This window comes from Cygnus atratus, chromosome 4 (genome assembly GCF_013377495.2).
Source record: "Cygnus atratus isolate AKBS03 ecotype Queensland, Australia chromosome 4, CAtr_DNAZoo_HiC_assembly, whole genome shotgun sequence".
In the NCBI taxonomy this organism is placed as follows: domain Eukaryota; kingdom Metazoa; phylum Chordata; class Aves; order Anseriformes; family Anatidae; genus Cygnus; species Cygnus atratus.
The window spans coordinates 40,198,438-40,223,602 of NC_066365.1; the positions used below are offsets into that span (position 1 = coordinate 40,198,438).

Consider the following 25,165-nt stretch of genomic DNA (forward strand, 5'->3'; position numbering starts at 1 on the left):
GACCAACCCCATGGAAGCACCTGTGATGGTTTCCAATACACCTCCTCCCCTCTGGAAAAAAGAGGTTGCTCTGAGCATGACCCCTCCTGCCTGCTGACAGCAAGTGCTGGTTCAACACAGATGCCTGGAGAAGAATTAGTGAAAAGCTTTGTACAAGACTGCAGGGCAAATTCAGGCTCATGGGTAAGTTTATTATGTTCATTTCTTCTGGCATGCAACCATTTATTTATTTATTTATTTCCTTTTTCTGGTATTCTTCTAGTGTTGCATAACTTCTGCTGGAGGCAGTGACTAAACTCACAAGTAAAAAAGCATTCTTCCTGAGAGAAGATGATATGCAAAACCAATATACAATATTTGGAGTACTACCGGGAGGGGCTACAGTGTACCATAATGTGTAATTTATCAACCGGGATGATGCAGTACAGCCTCCTGTAAATTTTTCATCTGAGATATATTACATTCTGAAGCTTTCTTTTCACTTTGGAATAAGTGTTGATTTTAAGAAACAAAATAGATGTCTGAAGAGCAGAGCCTTCAGTCTGACCCTCTGAAAAAGTAGGGACAAATAATAAGCTCAGGGAAAGTGGATTTCTGCATGTATATGTGAATTAAGGAAGCAAGGAAAATATTTGTAAGGCTGTCAAATCAATATAAGATCTTAAATTAGAGTGATACTCAGAAAACAATGGTGATATGTATTACAGTGCTTGCCTTGCAGTGAGTTTCTGTATACATTTGTTCAGTTTGTAAATAAATATTAGCTTTTTTTTTGTTCTCTCTAAGAGCTTTTCCTGCTTTGACTGAATCATGACATTCAGACTGGAGTCATGTTTTCTCTGGCGGCAGCAGCACTGAGATTTCTGAAGCAGATGCTCTGTGATCTTCAGCCACACCTGGATATCCTCTGTCATCAGGTAAAGCCCATACTGCTGAGGAAATCACATTGCCAACAGCCACTTTCTTCAGGGTGGAGCTAATGAACCTTGGAAAACTAGATGCTGGTTCAGAAAAGGAGTGGAGGGAAGTATCTGGGCATTGTGAAGGGGATCGGGTAGCAGTGCAAGGGCTGAGGTGCTCCAGCAGGCACAGAGTTTGTGAGCTGAACTCCACCCATCTTTCACAGGTCAGGAAGAACCTTGGTCCTTTGTGTGCTGCACAGAGTCCTGCTTGCACAGAGAGGAAATGAAGCCCTAGGAGGTTGTTTTCTAATATTCCTAATTTGGTATGTGTTCAGGGAGCTGCATCACTCCTATTTTATGTCAAAATCAAACGTTTATTTGATATTGCTTTTTAATTGTATTTGAATTGCTAAATGTCCTGTGATATGCTTTGTTAAGAATACTGCACATTAATATTAATATTGTTGTTAGCAACAATAATGATCAAAGCTTTTTTCTCAAAATAACCATGCATACTACATTATTCAAACATGAGTATAAAATTGCACATGTAAATACATGCTCCAACTGCAGTGCATGATATTACTTGTCCCCGACACCTCCAGAAAGACAGAAGTAAATTGTGAATGGTATCTTTGATACCCTTACAGCATTGTGATGCTTTGGGAAAGAGCAGAAATACAAATGCTTTCACAAAAGTTTACATTTCAGACTAAAATGAAATAAAGTAATTTACAATCCTCCCCATCACCTTTGCAAGGTGGGAAAAGATCATACATATACAGGCATATATAAAATTACAAAATATATGTCTGCATCCAGTGGGATGTAGAGCAAGAAAAGCCTCATGAGGATCAATATTCTATGCAGGCAAATTGATGCATATGAACAGAGAAGCTGCTCATTTTTTAGGTCTCCTAAGGGAACAAGTTTTAGATAATTATATGACAAAAAGACCTTTTCGGATCTATGAAAAAACACTCCAAAATGTCAAATGCATAGAAGCCATGTTTCACCTGTAATGATACAAGCACCACATTCTGTAACCTTTCTAGAACAGATTTACTAAACACATTAGCTTAATTTTACAGCACTGTAAACGTCTATTGTATTGTACTGTTAGGGAGCTGTGCTAAACAAATACTGGTGTCCTGCTGTATGTCAGAATATTCTGGGATGCTTCAGGACTTTTCATGGAAATAAAACAGTAGGCAGAGCATATTTGGAGAATGCCAGAGAACAGCCAACCCAGGAGTAATTTTAAAGAAAGGTTGACCAAAATTTCTTAAAAATTAGAATTAAAAAATTAAAAACAAAACAACAACCAAAAAAAAACCAAAACAACAAAAACACCTGGAAGGAGTTGGGCATTTTGGGATAGTATTTTCCTAAACATTAGTCTGCTCTCTCTTGGTCTGGGGCTTTCATGTGATGGTGATAAAAGGCAAAGTAGTGCCTGGTTTGCAGAATCCCAAGCAGACCAGTGGGCCGAGCTCAGGTACAGCAGAAGCAGAAGTTCACACAACATCGCTGTCAGAGAGGTATAGCATTTTCAGATTTGGCTTGCAGAACAGGGCAGCAGTTCATTAGAGGGTTTAAAACCAGCTGGTTTTGGCTTAGGTCTATCAATTCATGCACTCCCCAACTATCCTGAACATATTGTCAAAGATTTTATGAAGAAAGATATTAAGAGGGTTCATATACTCAAGGTGCAAAGCAAAGTCACATTATCTAGAAAGCATACTGAAGCAGATAAAATTAAATATATATTTTCCATAGCATAGAATAGGAGTTACAGTGCTTAATAAATCTGTATACCACATTTGGGGATGTAGATACTGACCTTACATATTTATTGTATGTACAGGGTGTATTCCTTTTCAGATAAAGCCTTTAGTATCAGCCTCCTAAGGAATACAAAATTTTGACTTCAGTGCATAATAAGATGTCTGTGGCCTGAGTTCTAGTTCTGTGTAATACAGAAGGTATAATTCTGATTTACATTGGTAACTTTCCTTTTAGACGTGCTTGAACAACTGGCAGAGGTTGGTGACAGTTTCATATCTGATGAGCATATATGCAAGTGAACCATGGGGATACCTGACCATAGGCATGGCTATGGAAAATTGTAAGCCATATCCCTTAACTGCTGCAGCACAAATATGCAACTAAACATAGTCACAGATACTAGGAGCTCAAGTACAATTTCCTTACTCTCAGTGTTATGGAGCTGTTATGGATCTATGCTGCCCACCACCCCTGCCTGCATTATGCCTCTCAGCTGCCTAATAACAGGAGAGTAACCTGTATGGGCTAAATCTATCAGTTACATTAGGTGTATGATGGATTTGAGTGTGTGTATGAAATGTAGAAATGGAGATTACATGAGAGAATGATTAGCAGTAATTCAGAAATAACCTCGTTTTCTTGACTTTGGTTTCATGCTAGGACTGTTCTGTCCTGAATTCCCTCCTATCCAGTTCCCATTGAAAGGAAGTTATTATTTTAAAGTTAAGAAATTTTATTTGACAAACACGATGAAGTATAAATTGCATGGCATCAGTGTGAGTCTGTGAATAACTTATTATGTAGGTGATGTTGTGCTGAGTCATTGCTGAGTATCATGGTTTGTTTGTTTGTTTTCCTGGAGAAGAGAAAGACCTTAAATGCTATTCCTATTTTAATTTTGATTTTAATATTAATTATTTTATTTTGCTTTATTTTATTTCATTGTTTTTATTTTTCTTCATGTAACATGGAGGACAAATGCTCTTTTCCCTGTCTTAGGAACAACTAGCAACTTCTCTTTCCTGCCTCAGTGTTTACACAAGTCAGAGGAGGAACATATTTAAAATAGCTTTAGCTTTATTATTTAGAGATCTATATCAGTAAGACTGTCTGTCTTCTTTTAACATATTTCTTTCTGAGTTCATACTCACGTGATACCAAGCTAATGTGCAATTGCAGATATGCCAGTTGCTTTTGTTTTCCTCTTCTATCCACCAGCACTGCAGAAGTCTGTGGAGTTGGGGCAAGAAAACAAAGCAGACCTGTCTGACCACTTGGAAACTTTCTACTTGTGAATATAGCTGCCAATTCTGACACAGCCAGGGAGAAAGACAACTTCAAAATGTGTTATGTCTGGCTGGGATGAGAGCCAGATTATTAACAGGATGACTTGTTTTGTGAGAGTAAGTGAAAAATTCAATACCACCTATGCTTTCAGTCCCCCTTCTCAGTTCTGATGCCTGGAGTCTTTGAACTGATATTTGATTATTTATGAATGTATAATAACCAAATAGCGGCACTGAATTGAGAGACATTATCTTCACAGTTGACATAGAGGCTCCACAACTGCCCATTTCTCCACTTTTTTAAATACACTTGAATGACAAGCTGCTGATAAAAATAAATACTTTGTGACAAGAGAAGAAATATGACTTGAGGGTGTCAGTGTTGGAATGAATATCACAGAGGTCTTCCACCGCAGTTGTTAAATGTGGAATGGCATCTAAAACTGCACAGCTCAATAAATTGCCATTATATAGGCTATATTTGTAATCAGGGGATGCTATCTCTAGTCTTATAGCTGAGTACATGTATGAGGACAAAATATTTCTAATATCTGAAATGTACTGCATCTAAGCCTCAGCTTTCAGACAACAATGGATTACTTTCAAACAGTATGTCTTCCTAAATCAATGTTTTTCTTTGTTGGTTTATTTTCACACTGTATATCTAACGCTTCATTATTAAGATGTACTTTCTGTGTTTTTTTTTTTTTTTTTTAATTAATTTCATGTAGGAAATGGCAGATTTAAGTTTTTTTGTTTTTTGTTTTTGTTTTTTTTTTTCATTTTGTATGAGTGTTCTGTAAATGGTAAGTGTATGTATACCAGGATGGGAACACAAGTGGCACCACAAGTCAAAAATGATGCTGGGTAGCAAAATTTGCCTTCTATTTGCCATTTAGTTTTCATTTCACAAATTTATACCTAATGATGTTGCATCCTTTGTATAAATAATCAATAATTAATTTATTTTCCTTGGTGGAAGACAATGAATTCCTAGTAATATGTAACATTTTCTAAACTGTTTTTTGTCCATATCATTTCTTTCATCTTTAACAGCCCCTTTCCACCAACTACTAAACTTTCTTCATAGTTTGTGTTTGTTTTGGAAACACTTGCCCCTTGGTCTGATTAATTACTTTGTATACAATGCCAAAGCTTTTTAATCCTCCACTCTTCACCCTTTTACTTAGATTACATTGTTTAAAATTTTAATGAAGATTTATTAATGGTTTTAGGAGGTGTTCTTTTATTTATTTATTTATAGAAATTGCATTATGTCTTTCATAAAATTTGAAGAGACTTATATGGGATTTGCATTATTAATGTTATTATTATCAGTATCATCATTATTAATTCTACCTATTTACTTTTGCTGGTATACTTTTTTTTTTTTCATTTGAATCCTCAACTCACAAAACATTAAAAATACATTGCAATGCATGAATGGCAGGAAAATTGATATGGCAGCGGGTGTCTAGGGCCTTATGCTTTTTCTTTTAAAAGTTACATATGGAAAGAAATATCACCTACATTTACATCTTCTTTAAATGAAAATTCATAATCTAGATGTAGAAAAGTGAGTGAATTAAAGTTTGTAATCTTATATTGCATGCTGAAATTTCATAGTTGAATCTGTGAGTTATGCTAATAAAAAGAAACCCTGCAAAGCGATAATAAATACTTCCAGTGAAACCCATTAGAAATGAAAACAGAAATATAAACAGAAATCTTGCTGACCAGTTTTTTCTTTTCACTTTCTGCCTGCTCTTGAAGTCTGGTATTGCAAAAATATGCAAAGTATAATTTTGTACTATATATTTGGTCCCAGAAGCACACTGCAAACATCTAGCTCTAAAATTACAATGATGTTTACACTACAGATTTCTTTGCTCTCTCTTTTACATCCTATGTCCTGGAACACAAGGCTTGATGGCCAATATAAATATAAACCATATAGTTTAACTGCAGAGGCTATTCTTACTCATAGAAATGCCTAATACTTCCCTCCTGTACCCACTCATAATTCCCTTAACTATGTCAATAATATCCTGTGTCAGGAAGCTTGCAAGTTCATTACACATTGTGCCTGATTCTGGCAAACGATAATTAGTTTAAAATTTCAAATGAAAAGGAAGGAGCAACTAAAAATTCCAAAAACAAATGCAAACCAAAAATGGATCAATATAATACTTCTCTTATTTCCTACCAAATGATTCTCTATTTCTTCGTGCATTGCAAGGTTGCTGATGCTTAAGTAGTATTTTGGTGCTCGCTCAGGAAATTTGCTGCACAAAAGTCAAATACGACCTAAGTATTATTAATAATTTGTTGTGGTGTTTGGCAACATATGTTTGGCAAAGAACAGGAGTAATAAGCTTTGAAGTGTATGCATGTTTTGAGAGGGGATTTTTCACAGGTGCTGAAGCTGCATGGGTCTCAGATGTTCTTAAAGATCTAAGACAACAGAATATCTCTCCAAACCGTTAAAGTTTGAAAAGCAAGTGAACAGATGTTCAGTCCTTTCATTTAATATTTCAAGCAGCTGTGTAACTTCACTGTGTTGAAATTTTTTTTCCCCTTCTCTCCCCCCCCCCCAACATTTAAAAACTAAACTGGGTTTAAGGTCAAGCCTGATGACAGCCTGAGCTGGTTCTGACAGCTGTTTAAATGTTTGTGACATCTGCCTCAGAAGCTGGAATGTGTGTCTCTCTTCTGCCTGAACTGCTGCGCAACGGTTTTGTCATGCCTCCAGGCGGTTTCCTCTGGTGAACAACTCAAGGCGCAGGGAGCTGCTAAAAGTCCTGAGATGTCGGTTGCACACTCTTAACTGCTTCGTGATCTTTTCATCAGGATGGGCAAGAATACAGAGTTTAAACCCTTTATTAGAAACTTGGAGGAAAAGCAAAAGTTCTTGAAGATATTCCTTAACATGTTTGAGGCACATTTTGCTTCGTTTGAAGAGATCTGTCACCACATTCCTGACGATAGGTGGCTAATTCCGCAGGGTACTCAGTCACAACATGACATTGTCCTTTCTTCATTCAAAAGCCTGTAACTAAACAACTTCTCAAACGGCATCTCCCCATAAGGTTTGCAGCATGAGCAGACGACTGCAGAAATTCTGGCAGCTTGCTGATTATTCCCTAACATTGGGCTCATCTGTTTCTGTATTTAATTCTCAAATAAGTCTTAAGAAGGCAGACTTCAACATAGTCAGGAAATCAGCAGACAAAACCTCACAGAAGAACCTTAAGAGGAAGAAGGCCTGGAGAGACCTAGCACCTCCTTAAAAGCTCATTACTAAATTCAAACCACCTAGTGCATGGGAAGGATGGAAAGCTCCACAGAAACAAATTGGTTAAATTGTGATCTGAAATTCATTTCTTGTCTTCTTTCAGACAGCTCCCACTGACAGCTTGTGTAATGCTGACATTAAAGGATATATTTCTTTCAGGGTGTTTAGCAAATTGCCACTTAAGGTTGGGCTTTGTGCTGATCATCTGCTTCTGTGTTACACTGCAGGATAGCTTTCTCAATGCAACATATGAACTTTTTTATTTTTATTTTTTTAAGTGGAGAAAACCTTTGACTATCTTTCTATGCACTTGTATGAATGATGTCTTACTTGCTGGGGTGTTGCAATTTGACACAGGATAGTAGAGAGAGCTACCATTATTTATAGCAGTGTCTTGTTGTTCCCAAATCCGTGACCTAGTGTCTCATGCTACAGGGGAGCAATAAAAAGTATATCATCTGCAATGAGAAATCATCCCGAAATACTTACTTCAACAGTATGAAGTATCTAAGGAAGGACTTATACAATGTTTTGTTTTCTGTTTTGTCCTGTGAAGATTTCATGTATGATATGGTCAAAGCTTTGCTGTCCTCTTGTTTGTTTTCCTGATGAAATTGTTTGTCCAGTGTCATTGATTTGTGTTACCGTGAACTGGATCTTATCTGTCCCAAACTCAGTATTTTCTCTGTGAGCCCCTGTCATCACTTCTCTCAGCACCGATGTGTTTCATCAGAATTGATGCTGCTATTCCTATGTCATCAGTTATTTTCTGGATTCCTGCAAGGTTTCCAAGTAGTCTTTGTTCTTTAGCTGAAACACTTCGTTCACTGACCTTACTTCAAAAGGTAAGCAGAGAAATGTGTTTCTGCCCCAGGGTGTACTGAAAGCGTACAGTTAATATCATTCTTCATGTAATCTGATTTGTCAGTATCCATCCCTCCTACTGGGATTACTTTTAGCAGGCCAGTTGGCTTTGACCATTTGCTATCACAACTTAGCTTTCCTGAAACTGCTGGAACTCAGGTATGTTCAAGTTTACCATTTTTTGTCTGTTGTGATGCTGTTAACACACAGACCGAATATTTTTGTCTATACTCCCCTGTTTCCTTACCTGCTGCTTTGAAGAGGTCTGTTACTGCAAAAGTACAGTTGTGCCTGGCACAGATGTCTGATGAATGCATATATATGTGGTGCTCCTTAAGGGAGACTACTAATTCCTGGAAGACTTTTGGGTGTGGTCAGTGTTCTGTGAAGTTTAATGTCTGCTTTGCCTTAAAACCTTGTGTTTGAGATACACTGGTCTCTGAGATACTCCCAAAGGGTCAAAGATCAGCTTTTCTTCAGCCATTGGCCTTGTTCAGGTGACTTCAGAGTTTTACCTGGGACTCCATTACAGCAGAGGTAGTTCATTTGGTTTCTTTATCTGGAGTGGGATATGGAGTCTATTTTAAAAGCTGAAACTCAGCTGCTATGGTTAGCTTTGAGTACATTTCTTGGAGTACTTTCTGCATGTGCTGTAGAGTTTGTCCTATTTTATGATACTGCACCCACAAGAGATTAGTCACATCTGAGTTCAGCCAGGGATTTGTGGCTTTTTCCCTGGGGTGTATTTGTTGCTTTGAAAAGCAAGAACAGTGGTTACACATGCTGGATTTGTGACAGAAAATTTGAACAAACTTGTGGTAATGTTTCTATCCATGTGTGAGGCATGCAGGTTTTTCTACTGTGACTCAAGGGCCCCTGGGCCCACATGGTTCTGCCTATGCAAATTTCAGACTACAGTGCAGACCTGATCTCTGTTTGTGTGGCACTTCAGTTCTGCAGATTATGTCTTTCTGCACGCCCAGATCAGCCTTCCTCAGACACCTTTACGCAAGTGATTTATCAGTGACACTGAACACAGTTTTATCTCTAAGCATGTAATTGTCAGTATTTTCTGATTCAAAATTTCAGGCTTTTTGCCCCAGATCTGTTACTTTCTTCCTATCTGCTCTTCTTGGTACTGGTGAGACCAGAACTGATATAATTCAAACACAGCCTTTTGTTTGTTTGGTTGGTTGGTTTTTTGTTTTGTTTTGTTTTTCTTTCATAGATCACAGTATTTCTAAAGCATTGTTAAGGCATCCTCTGGACTGGGATTATTTTCAGTTTGTTGCTTTGATAATGTGATCTAAATCCCAGAATCTCCTGATCTAGTGAGTTCAGCACAATGGCTACCTTCAAGTGCTACCCTGTTTATCAGCTTTTGCCAACTTGTTCAACGTGGGTATGTGGGATGCAGAAAGGGAGGTGACTTATCTCTCCTGCTGCTCCATACTTTTCCTCTGTTTTGCTTTTCAGGTTATCTGCACTGTTTTTTTTTTGCTTACATTCATACTTTTACTGTCCTACAAAAAACATAACAGAGCTGCTCTCTGACCTGCCTCTGGTCACTATATTGCCTTCTCTTCCTCAGGAACATGGACATTGGTAGCACTAATATGCAGTCTGATCTAAAACTCCATTTTAGAGTAATAACAATGGCTCCTATGGAGACTCCAACTAAGCAGTCCCTTATCTGCTATCAGACTCAGGAGACATGTGACATCCCTGCTGGGGATTATACCTAAGTACATCTAGAGAGACCATACCAGCATAAAAAGCTAATCCTCCTTGACCTACAGGCTACACCTCAAAGGATAACCATGTCACTAATGCTTAAAGCAGGCATAAGCACCTTCTGGAAATTAACTTACTTTAGATTAGGAACAATTTGGTAGAACAAATCTACATTTAGTGATGTCACACATCACTGAAGTTTCCTTGGTCTGCTACTAACAGAATTGTCATAAGCAGGAAACATCCATAAATAAATGTAAACACATTTGTGTGAAATAGTCCTGTAAAGTTGCGTTGGATTTCTTGCTGTTGGTTTTCTCCCAGTGTTCCAGTACTACAACATGTCCTTAAAGAAAAACTGACATTTAACAGTTGAGGCTGGAAAGTCAACACAAGCATATATAGAAACACATTCTTGCCTTCTCTCATAGCATCACTCAGTAACATAAAGAAAAACAATCAGCAAATAATAGATAGAATATACAAAAACTGGAAGTGGATTCAGGTTTTTCAGATGTAGTTAGGGCACTAGTCCTACCACCACCCACTAAATACTGGGTTTTGTATGACAATGTGATCAACTAATTTCAGCTCAATAGCTTTTTTAATTGTTAAGTATTTATGAGTATATTTCCTCTATGGAAATATCAGGTCTATGAAATATCTGCTGGTTATCCCAGGACAGTTTACTCATTCTGTCCCTACTTACTCATTTTTAGTTGTAAATTTGTACAAAACTTAACTAAAATCCACTGCCTTCTTCCCCAGCTGTAGTGGCTGTAAACACCACAAACATCATCATTAGAAGATCGTTAAAGAAACTAGACAAGATTGAATGAGGTTGTGGCCCATATTAAAATATGGTTGTTGCAAAGCTGTAGAAAGTCTGGTTCAAAGGGTCATCTCTGAGGTGAGATGCTGAATATCATCATTTTTTCCTATCAGTCCAAGATACGGCACTCTGGGTTTTGTTAAATTGTTCCCATGCTCTGTAATTCATTCTACAGCAAAGCTATTGTCATAATGCTGTTGACATAATACTGTAATGATGATATCTACCAAGAACTGTGTTGTTTACCAAGACAGAAGTGTCGTTGATTTCTGCTTTCTTATCATGATGACCCCAAACCCTCTAATGCTGTGTTCACCATCAGAATAGGATGTTAGAAGAAGAAGCAATGCTAATATGCAAGTGCATACAGTATCCCTGTTTCTTCATTCTTTTGCACAACTTCTGTTACCCATTTCTAACCAACTGCTAAGATACATCAACTATTTCTAATAGTGCCACCTGGTGAAACCTACAGTAATGTTATAGTATATGTTTGCTATACTTCTGAAATAAATATATTACTTTCTCTGGTGCTTGCTTATCAGTTTGTATTCAGAAAACACTTTAAATTTTTCAGTTTAAATTAGGTGACATTTTACAGCTTTTACAATTAAATTTTGGCTTGCAACTATTAAATTTACTCTATTTCCGATATCAAATTATTTGAAGTGATTCCATCTTTTTTTTTTTTTTTTTTTTAATGAGTGCCAGGTATTTATAATTATGCAATGGGGAATATACATATATAAAATAAGTATGCAAAGATTTTTTTTCCTACCCTGTGTACCTCTAACTAAAAGCAGACTGCAGCTAAAGCCTCTGAATTTATCGCAACAGCATGTATTCCAACTATGTGAATGGGTCCCTCTAAATGATCCATTTTTTTCAAGTCCTCAAACAGGGGCTAAGTTCCACAGTTAAGAATCAGGTCAAAGAGAGTAATGTCTTTCCAATAAAATAGTGCAATTTTCCCTAGTTGCAATAATAACAGTTTAAGACATAATGTGAATTGTATGGTTCTGAAAACCATGACTATAATCTCCAGACAAATTAAGGGATAGTACTTCTGTGAGTAATTCAGTAGCTGATACTTGCTCTTTTATTCAAAATAAATGTAAAATGAGCCTACCCCAAATTTTAAAAAGAAATACTTCTGATTTTTTTTCTCATTCCTACTTCAATGTTACATGGCAATCTAGAAGAAGATTTCTCTACAGCTATATTGTAAGGCATGTATACTTAGAAAAGATTTATCTCCCTTTTGGTTACTACTGGGCAAAAAGTGAAATAACGTATTCACAAACATGATTGCTAAATCCAGCAATTTGATTCAACCATGTTTGTACTGGACCTCCTTTACTTTTCCATGTACTTTGAGGAAGCTGTCTTTTGTTAAAATAAATGTTTAGGTAAGAACTGTTCATGTAAATATGGCTGTATTAGCACACCAAGAGGAGTGTTTATATGCAAACAAGCACATACAAACAAGTATGTATATGAGAAGCACTTTTAATCTCCTTTTCACTCTTTTTCAATGCAAATACAAGAATGAAATGAAAATTGTCTGTAAAATAGAAATAAATCTGATTGTTCTTTTCATATTTGTTAGTCCAAAACCTAGAGCTAACATACATATTTAAATGTCATTCAAAGCCCAGAATTTAAAAGTCGTGTTACTTTCCATGGGATTTAAGTCATCTAGTGGATGAAATACATTTTATGTCTGGGTGTGACAAAAGACAAAAAGTGCACTACAGTTCTCAAATAATAAAGCGGATATTCTGAATGGTAGAGTCATGAGCCCAGTACGTTTGAGAATTGCTACTTGAATAACCATGAAAAATTAAAATGTTTATATGGAAAGTGTAGGCAATTCATAGACAAACTGCTACCTGCAAAAAGACAGATAAGCATAACAAATATTCATAAAGTGGCCATGTTGAATACTGATGTCCAATAGCAATAGTTTAAGACTTTTTTATTTTATATTTAGACAGAGTTTATATTTAGAGTCTGAGTTCTATTCTTGCACCTGTAATTACAAATTTGGAAAAATACAGAACATAATTTTGTAGTGCTAGGACACAAAATCAGTGAGCAATATTGCCCATTTGTTGCAAAAAAGATATGCAGAAATACCAATTGGTGGTAACAGAGCTCCATGATTATTTCCAGAACAGATTTTCAGCTCCCCCTTCAGAGAGAATTTTTTGGTGCTTATGCTAGCTCACATTAGAATTTGGTGATTTGGAAAATCCTTGAATTAGGAAAGAAACCGCTTAATTAATGCATGGATTGATTTATACAAAGAATACTTCAGGCACTTTTTATGTACATAAAAAAATATTGTTAAGCAGTACAAGCTCAAGGTATGTGAGTCAACATCTGGAAGACTTATTTAAACTTAATTATGATTTTATTTAATAAATAATAAACTGTAGGCAGTTGTGCAGTTTTAGGAAATAACAGAGTAAAAACTTTTTCTGATGTAGCTATACTTTAGGGTAAAACTGAGCCATCATATCAATAAGAATTACACCTTCATATTTCAAAGATCTACTTGTTAAATCTTTGTAAAAGTAGATATTATACTGAAATCATCAGAGAAAAACTATGCATTGTAATGGAAATGTTGATGAAAATACGCCCATTTTAAAATTGTATGTTTTATATTAGAATGCAATCTAATTAAGTTCACATATGATAGATGATAGATGCTTTCTGAATTGAGGCAATTCCCTACCCAAAGAATTAGCATAAATTTTTACCTCTGAGGTGAGCTGGAATGATAAAGAACATTAAAGCTGCTGATGGGCTTAGCTATTTTTTTGTTGAACACTATCAGAAAACGAATAATAATATAACAAAACTGAAAAAAATAATCACACATGCGGAAGTCCCTCACTAATTTTGTTCCAGAAAGTACAGAATGTTGCTGTGCATTGTTTTCCATTCTGCTTTATGTATATGTTGAAAAGGAAAGATTCTGTTTTTTTTTTTTTTTTTTTTTTTTTTTCCTTCCTTTTGTTGTGTCACTTGCTATTAGATACTTCACTCTGGTGATTTGAAATGCATTTGGAGAAACTGTTTTCTGTAGATCTGTATGCATATGCTTGCACAGAGGGAAATGTATGTAAATGAGGAAGTATTTGCACTGATTATAGCAATTAAATCAAAAATACAGAGGAGAAGAAGAGTTAAACTGCATATGACATTGCTGTGAAAAGATTACGGTGTCAAAAGGGAAGGACATAAATTACAGTATGCCTACATAACTTAAGAAAAAGCAAGCCCATTATTATTGATAGTTTCTGGTTTTCACACAGATGCACAGACACATGCATACACATATTATAACATATTTTACAGCTTGAAACCAACAAATAAATTCCAAAAATACATTGTGTAAATCTGACTGCAAAAAATGAGTCTAGAAAGCAAATGTCCCACTTGTAGGATTGTGGTTTTGGCTTTTTATACATGATATATTTTTTTCAAAAATACCAAGTTATTTTCATTTATAGACCTATTAATGGTACCAAAGTTGTTTAAAAACCAGCCAGTTAAAACGTAAATATTTTTGATCTAGAAATCAGGAAAATCTTAGTGTTTGACAGAAAGAGCCATCCAGTTCAAATTGTTTTATTCCTGTATTTCCTCTTTCTATCCACTGCAAATGTCCCCAGTCTATCTGACACAAATCTGGAAGATATTCCTATCTTGCCTTTTTGCCCTTAACAGTAAAAGCTAAATCTCTGAGCCAACGTATGTGTCCAAGTTGAGAGTCCATGGCTGTTAAAGCCATAATACCTAACTGAGTTTTACTTTTTGCTCTACTTAATTAGAATTATCTGAGAAATAAGAATATCATGTCCGGAAATACAGAGACCTATCTGGAGTGTAAGGTAATTCATCTCATATTTTCAGTTGAAAACCTTCCTCAAATTTTCAAAATGAACTTGAGCAAGACAAATATTTTTGAAAGTAAATTATTTGTCAAAAGTAAATAACGCCATTGTGATTGACACTATTTAAATGACTACTTTGTTAAAGAATCTATTTCTCATGCCTAATATTGTGTTAGAAACTTCCATTCACCTATAGAGTCTAACAAAAGAGAATGTCAAATAAATTTAAGAGCAAAGTATATTGAGCATTTCCTCCTAATTATTTTCTTTTCAGTACATCAGAGTACATACACTTTAAAAGAGAAAGAAATCATGATGGCTTCTACTGTAGTGGGAAAAGGGAATAGCCATAGACTAATCACAGAACAAGGAAACAGAGAACTTATTTTCAACAGTTGATCCATTTTAAATGTAAGCTCACCTGCAAACTTTACATGCAATAAGAAGTGGAAAATTCTGACTCAGAATGTATCTCTGCATAGATAGGCAGACAGACAGACAGACAGTGATAGACTCCCGATCCATCCCCATCGATTTCCCTCCCAAATAGCTAAAATATACACTATGGAAAAATCACATTGATTTTTCTGTACTTTGGGTAAGAATATACCTTTTGCAAAAGAAATATGTGGGAAGAGAACATTTTTAATTGGTAGAAAGGAGCAAAATAAAAATTGTAAATACTTACTGTACTGTGCACTTTCACAAGCTGCTATGGGCAGTGCAGATACTATGGTACTAGTTTATACTTCTTCTTGAGCTCCAAAGTACTTTAGTACTAGAAGCATAACCATCTGTAAATTTTAAAGGTCACAAAGGAAGAATATAGGACACATTTAAAATGGAAACTCATCTTCAATGTCTAGTAGGTCTTCATGTCAATTTGGGGATCTGGGACACAAACAACGGAGATACAATTTTTACAGTGAAGAAAGAGAGCTCTAGAGCAACCCTTTCTTGACTTAGATGACTTAATCTCAATCCATAGCACAGTGGCTAGAAGATTTAGATAAATGAGGCACCAGTCTTCAGCTATTCTGTGAAAAGTTAGCTCTGGTATTAAGGCTCATATTATGGTTACATGCAGAGAGAATTTATTGAACCAAAATTCCAGTAGTGCAGATATAATATTGAAGCTGACATATACATTAGCTTTGTGTTATTGATGTTGTGACTTCTATTTCTTTGCACCTTAAATGCAATATGAATAGCACATAGAAATTCAGCTGGCATCAAGTTTCCCAAATTGATCACAAGCTAAAAATCTAAATCTTAATTTATTTTTCAAGGTTTTCTGTCTTTGTGAATAAGATGGGCTGTTCTTCAGAAAGACATTGCATAGGAAGGTGGATGCACTAACAATCCTTTTAGAGGAAAGACAGGCAACCAAATTTTTACACATGCTTTCCAAACATGAATGAAAATTCCTGTAATTCATAATAATCAACATATGATTAATATAGATCATGTTTCCCTTAAATTCTATTCCTACTTCCAATAGAATGGGTAATAGAGATAAACTTCTGTCCAAAGTTTCATGTACTGGCAATAGAGAAGAGAGTAGAAACAGTGTTATCATATTGTGTATATGAATGGAAACAAAAATCGTGCCACAGTCAAATGAACACTTAAAATACCACATAGTAATAGTGTCCTCTAATTTCAAACTGCTAAAATAAATTATCGTATGGTGACTATATGTATATCATATATACATGTGTGTATGTATAAAATTAGACATATAACTGTGAATTGCAGTTCCCTCTTTAGGTATTCTCCCTGTTATATATTTAAGTCACTATAAAATTAAATAAAGTGTTTTAATGTATGTCTGGCATTGTAAAACCCTAAATTCGCTAAGAATACTATTCATATTGAACAAATCTGATTTCCTAGTGCCAGTGGTGATAAAGTACCTTTTCTAATAATAAGTCTGTAGAGTTTCTCCTATTGGTTATTTGCAAAACCCCAAAGTGAAAAAACAACCTGATTAATTAATCTCCATGAACTCCATTTATATGAACAGGAAGGCATACAATAAGCAACTCCCCAAACACTGAAGATACATTTTAAAATAATCTTTTCTCTTTAAAGTCCAGAAGACCACTGCATGTTTGATATATACTCTACTCAAAATGTTGAGATATGAGGGTTGCATCTAAGTGAGTATGGTAAGCAAGCTTCATATTTTCGTATTTATTTTATCAAAGACATCTCCAAATACTTCTAATTTAATAAGAGACCACTTTCCTAGGGATCTGGATACTTAGGACATCTCATTCTGTCCAGGTAAGAACAAGAATGATGAAACTTGTACTAAACTTTGGAAACTGATATTAAACTCTTCAACAGAGTAGGAATCCAGTTGCAATTACATTTTTCCTAATGTACCTGTTTAGTTTTTTATTTTTACTGTTCTTAAAAATAATTTTTAAAAAATTATTTTTATCCATGTGATTTATTTAATTTCATAGACTATTGTGTTCACATACAATCGCTGGTCCTATTAAATTGTGTTTTACAAAAATTTCCCTAACATTTGCATGTAGTGTTTGAAAAAAGTGTGTGTTGGACAGAGGGACACATTTCCACACATATATTCTTCATTTTTCCTGCACACTTCTGACTTGGGGTAAAGAGCTTGTTCATAAAATGGAGTTTTATATTCCGAGGAAGCAGAATGTGTTTGCTTTTTTTATTAGAAAATTTAAAATTCCTTTCTCATCATGATCTGTAATCTGACATGCTTATAAATACCCTGTCACACTCTGCCTTGCACATTCCTAATCTTTTGTTGATAGTCATATTGACTTCCATTTACACTGCTTCACTCATGCCCATTCATACTGAATCAGGCTTTGTGCTTGGTTGATCACACTGAATGAAAACCATTCTTTGCCTTTCAGACTTTTATATTCATAACCATTCATATTTCTTTATTCATATTCTCTGCTTCACACATTCATTGTGTATTATCTTAAGATATTTCTAGCCTGCGTAGCCTTAAAAATTTAAGACCTGATTTAGGGGAAAAAACATGCATGAAACCGATATATACTTAAGAAAAATCCTCTTTCTGATTTTTCTTCTTTCATAAAAAGAAAAATGGAAAGTTTTAGTGAACTGGAAAAAGTGTGGAGAAATGCTAAAGTGGGATATTTGTTATGCTACTCACCTAGGGCTAGTTGCTGAAACCCTTATAATAAATAGTTCACCATCTGAATGTATATTGACTGAGTTGGTCAACTCAAAATGAAGTGCATTACACAGTGTGGCTAAGGTTGGCAAAGACTGTCACCCCAGCCTTTGGAGATTTTAATTGAAAAATTAGTTTAAGTGTGTCAAGATTGTACAGTCTAATTGGTAGCCCTAAACTGTGTGGTTGGAGGGTAGGAGGTAGGAGGAGGAGGGTCATGTGTTATGAAGAAGATCATTTTTGCTTGAAGTGTTTTGGTACCAAAGGCCCTTACTTAAGATTTTCTATAATACAGAGGAGTTGATATTTTTGTCAGTATAGAATTGATATAAAAATGCAAAGAAAGATTCCTTCAACCTTCCTGTCTGAATAGCACTTTGCTGGCACTCTCTGGAATATTTGTGATATACTCAGAGTTGAGTGGTACTGTGCATGACAAAAGGCTTTGATGTCATATGATCTCATTTTACCTGTTTATTCATTATTTGGTTTGTAATTTGCCACATGTATACTTCAGTTAGAAAACAAAACAAAAAACTATACTGAACCTATGTGTTATACTATTAATTTGTAAATGACAGTGTATTTGAGAAAAGATTTATATATTTTGCAACTTTGCATTTTCAGTTAAAGCGTAGTACAGCTTATTTGTATTGGTTGCACTATAACCAGCCATTTGTCTGTAAGACATAACAGCAACTTCATGTAGTTGAGCAAGGTGCTCTTATTTGTGTTGAGAAACCAAACCAAAATGATGCACTTTGTTTTTCCATCCTGGGTAAATGAGGTATTCACCATGTCTAAAGTGTCTTCCTTCCAAGGGGCACCAAGACAGGTACTAGCATGAGGAAATTTTTGTCAGGAAAGGAGTACCTGAGTGATGTCTCAGCATTTGCTCCATTGACTTCCAGTGACTGTCTGTGGCTAACATGAAGCTGAGCAGAAAATTAGGAGAAAATGCTAGAGTAACTTTATTGTCATGGGGATACTTACTGAGGCAGCTGCCACATGAACTTTCAAAACCTTTCTAAACCAGACTGAAGTTACTGCTGCTCCCATAAATCACGATAAGTTAGAGGCCATTGCTGTTTAAACTATGCTTAATGTGCCACACAGTGTGTGGGCCCTTGTTTGTCACATACTTTTTCACTTATCCTATTACGTAAGAAGGTCAAAATAACCCTGTATTGTACCATATTGAATAGGTACCATTAAAAGGACAGTAGCAGTGAAATAAAGCATCATTTAGCACGTGGTAATTTTAAAGGCCTTTTAAAGCCTCTTAAAAATAAAACTGCAGCTGTCAAGGGTTGTAGTGAGGCAGTGGAGGTTCAGCAGGTGTTCCAGAGGACAAACAGCATGCACTCCTGGGTGGCCCCTCACCTCATACAAAGGGCACAGGGAGGGAGGAAAATCTACATATCTACATATATACATACATATAGATACTTTCCAGCTCCCCAGCTGGTGTAAGACAAGATGGCTTAATGTGTGCCCTGACAATAAAAAAAAGCTGAGGATCTCCTTCACTACTGTATCATACACCTGTTCTTCATTGACTTGGAGTAACAGTAGTTTCATAGTCCCACAAAGCCATTTGCTAATTGCTTGAGTAGTGGCTGTAAAGGCCTTGGGTTTTTCTTAGCAGAGGTGAGGGGTGTTTTCGGGTGGGGGTGGTGGTGGTGGTTCTTCTCCTGAAGTAAAGGGTGCAAATGTCAAATTAAGCACATAGTAGCATGCATGGTTCAAAATTTTTTAACCATTGTGGACTGTCAAACAGCTTCAGTTGTTCCCAGAAGAGAACAATATAACTAGCTGATATGAATAATGTTTGTAAATCTGAGTAATAGCACTTCCTGAAAAACAATGGCTTTTTCTGTATATGTCTTTTTATTACCTGCAGCTCTTTCATCAGCCACCATCTGCTCTTTGATTCGGCTCTTTCCTTTTTCCCATGCTAATAGCTGTTAACACTGAACCTGCCTGTTACAGTTCAGGCTGTAAACAGCATGAAAATATTCAGCGTTGCTGGTGTCAAGAATCTTCAGTACAGTCTCAGACTTTAAAGGGTACATTCAAATAAATAGAAGATCATTTTTCTGTCATGTTTCAGCTTGACATTCCTGAGGCAGCACAAATAGCCTGCTCAGTAAAGTGTAAAAAGCATTGAAGCAACAGATGAAAAGTTTGTTTTCTGTAGTTCTGCTTAGTAAAAATGAAATATATTTTCATGATAGATAGCAATACTCCTTCATATACATATTTCTCTACAGCCATGAATGTACAGCTTCCTGTTAGAATTCTTGCTCAAATGGTCTTCTTTCTGAAAACAAGAGAGGGGAAAAAGTATCCTTTTAACATAGAACACCAACCCAAAATCACCAATCCAAATGTGCCCATGCCAATTAGGCCACTAATTCATCTGTTGCACCTTTTTTTTTTTTTTTTTTTTTTTTTAAACCGCCTGTTGCACATACCACATCAGCTTTTGTCCATTTGCAAAGCCGAGTGCTGCACTCATCCGACCAGGCCAGGATATTCACAATAGTTGAGGTTATTCACCGTCAACTGGAATATCCAGCCTCTGGATATCAACAGTGACACTGATGGGACTGGTGTGGCATTAAGAGAACTTTTTTTGAAGTGAGGCACAATCAAGCTACCTGTGTATGCTCAAGACAGGACTGTTCTCACTGTTCTTGTTCTGCTGCCATGTGCACATTATGTCAGGGATCAGAGGTATTAGCAAATAAATTAGCATCTAAATGAGGCATTCTTGATATATAACAGCCTGTAGAACATGACTTCTCTGTATCTTTGAGTCAATGAATTTGAATTTGAATTATGTCTAAACCAGCTCTACCATAGCAACTTCATTAATTTGGATCAAAGGCTCATCAAGGATAAATTCATGCAAACAAATTCAGTGACTTATAAAAGTTTATCACTGATAGAAGTTTATTTGATAGACTAGACTTATATCCACTCATTCATTCTTCATTCAGTAATATAGGTTTTAAAGAGCAAAGTGAACAAAATCTGTTTGCCAAGAAAAGAACTGGCAGACCTATTAATATAGATCTTATAATACAAAACGCTGAGCTGAAAATTACAGTCCATAAACCTATACTTTAACTGATAAATGGAAAGCCATTGTTCTCTCTGTTCCTCATTTCATTGTCCTGATGGGTGACTGTAATTCAGCCGCTGCAGAGTACCTGATGCAGCACTGCCAGAGTTTGGATATCAGGTGAAGAAATAAGTACCTGAAACCAAACACCTGTAGCATAGGTTTTGATAAATGCCATCATAGTTGTGCGGGAGGAAATGTAGGGAGCTGTTTTATTTTGTCTGCCATCTACTAGAATGTCAGTGACTCAATATTGTGGCTAGTCTGTCTGGACAAACGAGGTTTACAAACTGTTTGTCTTGCTGAAATGATGTAGAGTAGTCCAAACAGAATGGTGAGTATGACACTGTACATACAAATAGGTCCCCTCTGAGTGCAAGGGCTATTTGCTAACATCTGGAGACTTTCTGGTGGACTTTCTGGTATGTCTTTATATATCTTTATTCCAATGTAACTTGCTTTGGGATTTGAGATCAACTGACTTGTTTTATTGTGGTGGATATTTTTCAATTCTCAACTGACACATAGAAGACGATGTGTTGACTTTTTCATAACAGAAAATGAGTGCAATATTATAGATGATCTTGTTAATAGGATACGCCTTATTCTCTGAGCATGCACATTATCACAGTTTTCAAGCAAGTAATCATTAATATTAATTAATGTATCCTCATCTCATATCCTATGAAGTATGGAAGTTTGATCCCTACTTCACATGAGGTGTTTAAATGTTGTAAATGTCTCTCTTAACTCCAAAACAATCCTTCTTTCTCGTGCTCCAGATTCCCCTGTTCTTTGATGCCTTGTTCTACCTTCCATCTTTATTTTATCTGTAGCTTCCATATTATTCCTCTCTTGTGAATCTGTTACTCAGGAGCAGAGTATGCCACTGAAAAGGAACATATATATAAATATATGTTTTATTTCTTTAATTATCAGATGTTAAACACTGATATTATAAACATTGATATTATAGCTCTAGTACTTTAGATTCTATTTCTAAATTAATTAGGCATTATTCAAGCTGTTAATTCAAAATAAGTTCTATTGTGTGCTTTTTAGTTAAAAAATACTGACTGCTGAAAGTTAAGTTTTGTGAGAATTTAACATGTTAATTTACAGAATACATCACTAAAGAGTCCTAATGTTAATGAAGTTCTTAATTATATACAGGTACAAAACGGTTGCAATTTATATGCAGACATAAATATACAGGCACATATGATATTAATAAAAGATGTGTGAATATGTATGTTTATACGCAAATCTAATTGTACCTATAGGTATTTTAAAATATATTTTTCTATATAGTGTTATGTAAGGTATATGTTCTGAGTACTATAAAAAAACAGCTATGTTACCTACAGAAATAAACAATATATATTTACACATACACCCCACCTTCTGCAACACACCTTATGCATACATATATACATACATGTGTTCATACATACTAACATGATTAGCACTTTTCTATCATTGTTAGTAAGGATTTTTAGTGATAGCATTGAAAGACACTTAACAAATAAAACATGACAGGCATTGCAGTTTTGGGCAATTATACTACACCTCAGGTGGTGTTAATGGCACTAAGCCAAATGACTATAATCACACAAGAACTCTAATAATCTCCCTGCAATGTTTTGGTTTGAGTGTCTTGCTGCTGATTTTGAAATGTCATTTGACACATAAAAATAAAGAAAAGAATTGGTTCTCTCCAACTTAGTGGGGATACAGTCATGGGAATGTCACCAATGTCAAAGAATCAGAAAGGTTCAAATGTGTTCTGAGCTGTAAGTTTTTTCAATTAATTATACCAGTATTAATAGATGTCACTGTAGTTTATACTTTTAAAGTGTGAACTCTGAAATAGAATAGATGGTCTAATAAGAACATGATTTTGATTCTTTACAGGCAAGAACAAATCCAGACAAGATTTGGAAGAGCTCTTTCATCAGATCAAAATATTTATAATGTCAGTGCCAATCAGGTAGAATTTCTATACACTATTTTTTTTTTTTTTTCATTTATGAATATGATATTTCTGGAGCAAGTGTTTGTACAATGCTTTGGAATTCCATTGCTTTTAAAAAGTACAACGTGACTTTGCAAAAAATAGTGTTACTTTTTTCTTTTTTTGGTAATAATTTTGGGAAAAAATCATGGATTATACAGACCCAGTTCCACAAAAGGACTTTAAAACATAAAACAGGCAGAATAGAGATTGCAGCAACCTGACCTAGAGCTTAATTCTCAAAATCCCTCACCAAACGTATTAGTGCTTATTTCCACAGATACTCAGTGTTCCTGCGCATGGCCATAGACATACCAGTATGGTAAAGCTATGAGGGAAGGATAAACCTTGTCTTTTGGCTGAGGAAGTGCAGAGATATCTGCCATTCTTCTTGATGACAAGTTTCTCTCTTTTGAGAGGGTGTCGCATTCAACTCCTAAACTGGAAGATGTTCCTGCTTTTAAAGATATAACTGAATTTCTCTGAGTCACAGACTGGGAGCACTCCCTTGCAAGTGCTACAGACTGGTATACAAAGGCGGCAATCAACCAGCTCTGCCTTCCTGTGCCTGAGCTCCCTAATTGCTGGGCTGCAGTCCCTAGAACAGTCAGCCGTGATCATATTCTCACTTAAACATGCATACTTTTTCTCTCACACAACATCAAATATGTTAAATCTCCTTCTTCCCCTGTTCACAGATGATGGATCAATGCACCTTCTTAGAGAAACAGCTGTATTCCAAAATTCAGCCATAGGTCTGTATATGAAACGTATAAAGTATGACATGCTTCCTGATGAAATAGTGAGTTAGAACTAGGCCAACAGAGATATCAGTCAAAATAGTTATTAAGTGCCAATTACTTTGTTTAGTAATTCACTAGTACCTAATGAATTTCACCAGTACCTAATGAATTTGCTCATAGCTGTCTCCTTTAAAGCCAATTAAATGCCTGAACAGACCTTCCATGTTTAATAAACTAATACGAATGATTCATTTATAGCATGTGCATTTTTGAATAATTACTAAGCAGCTGTTCTTATCTCCAGTATTTTTATTAAACCTCAGCAATCAGTTTTAACAATAATTCAGTATTTAAAATGCATGATCTTGAAAACTTGTTTATATTAATTTGTTTCTTCTTTCGAATAATTTTATTTCAGTACACACTGTGATTTGTCAACATGTATAGAATTTAATTTTAGTTGCTAGTAATAAGTTACTTAGAATTTAATAAGTACATTGGAGGACAATGGATTTTCTTCTTATCTGTAAAGTATTACTATGTTAATTCTGCCCAAGGATTCATCCAGCCCAGTATTCTGTTCCAAAAGTGGTCATGAGCAGACACAGAAAGAAAAATCTTTTTCCAGGTGCACACCCAGGTTTTGCAAGAGCCCATGTGAAATATGAATCCATAACAACCCTTACTGCCCCTTGTCTAGCTCTCCCCCAGTTCTTTGTGATGGGTTTTAGTTCTTGCTTTGGAAGGAACAGTTTATCATCAATCTCCATTCCCTTTCTTCTTGCCACACCTGTTTCAGCAGATCTCTGCACTTTCCTCCTCCAGTCTTTGCTCCTCCAGACTGAAGACACCAAGTCTTCTCAGTTATTCAAAGTAGCACACTGCATGTCACCCCCACAAAATGCACAGTAATGCCCTGTGCATATCTCTGTTTCCTTGTTTGTGAAGTGAGAACAATTGTACTTTTCCATCTTTTTCAAGCACTTTGGCATGTAAGAAAGAATGCTAATCTGTTCCACTTACATACCCTTTCAAACACAAAATTATTATTATAATAGGAATCTTCTCAGGAGATATTCAAGACTTGCCCGGATGCTTTCCTGTTCAACCTACTGTAAGGAACCTGGTTGTAGCGGGGGCGGCGTGGACTTAATGATCTCCAGAGGTCCCTTCCAACATCTACAATTCTGTGATTCAGTGATTTTTAATGCTAAAATTAAAACAATGAGGTTTAATTTGTTTCTACTTCTTTGGCTTATTTGATTAGTGGTTATTCTTGTCAATAAGAAGGCATTCAATACAGGTTAATATAGTAGACGTTAAATAGTAGATCTTAAATTATATATTTGTCTTATAACTAATATTTGAATGGGTTTGGCAAATGAACAGGTGTGCAAAACATGCAAATGCATACAAAATATAGACAGGTGTCAGATGCCGGAACATAATATTAAGCAATAGAGAATGCATGTT

General features: G+C 35.7%; 1 long non-coding RNA gene across 1 annotated transcript; it reads left to right on the forward strand.

The window, feature by feature from the left end:
- On the forward strand, window positions 1-23,687 carry LOC118251583 (uncharacterized). The gene is made up of 6 exons (XR_004779862.2): window positions 1-183; window positions 787-917; window positions 1,127-1,225; window positions 3,909-4,093; window positions 22,850-22,925; window positions 23,648-23,687. It is a non-coding gene; the product is annotated as an uncharacterized LOC118251583 (long non-coding RNA).
- Window positions 23,688-25,165: the final 1,478 nt, after the last annotated feature.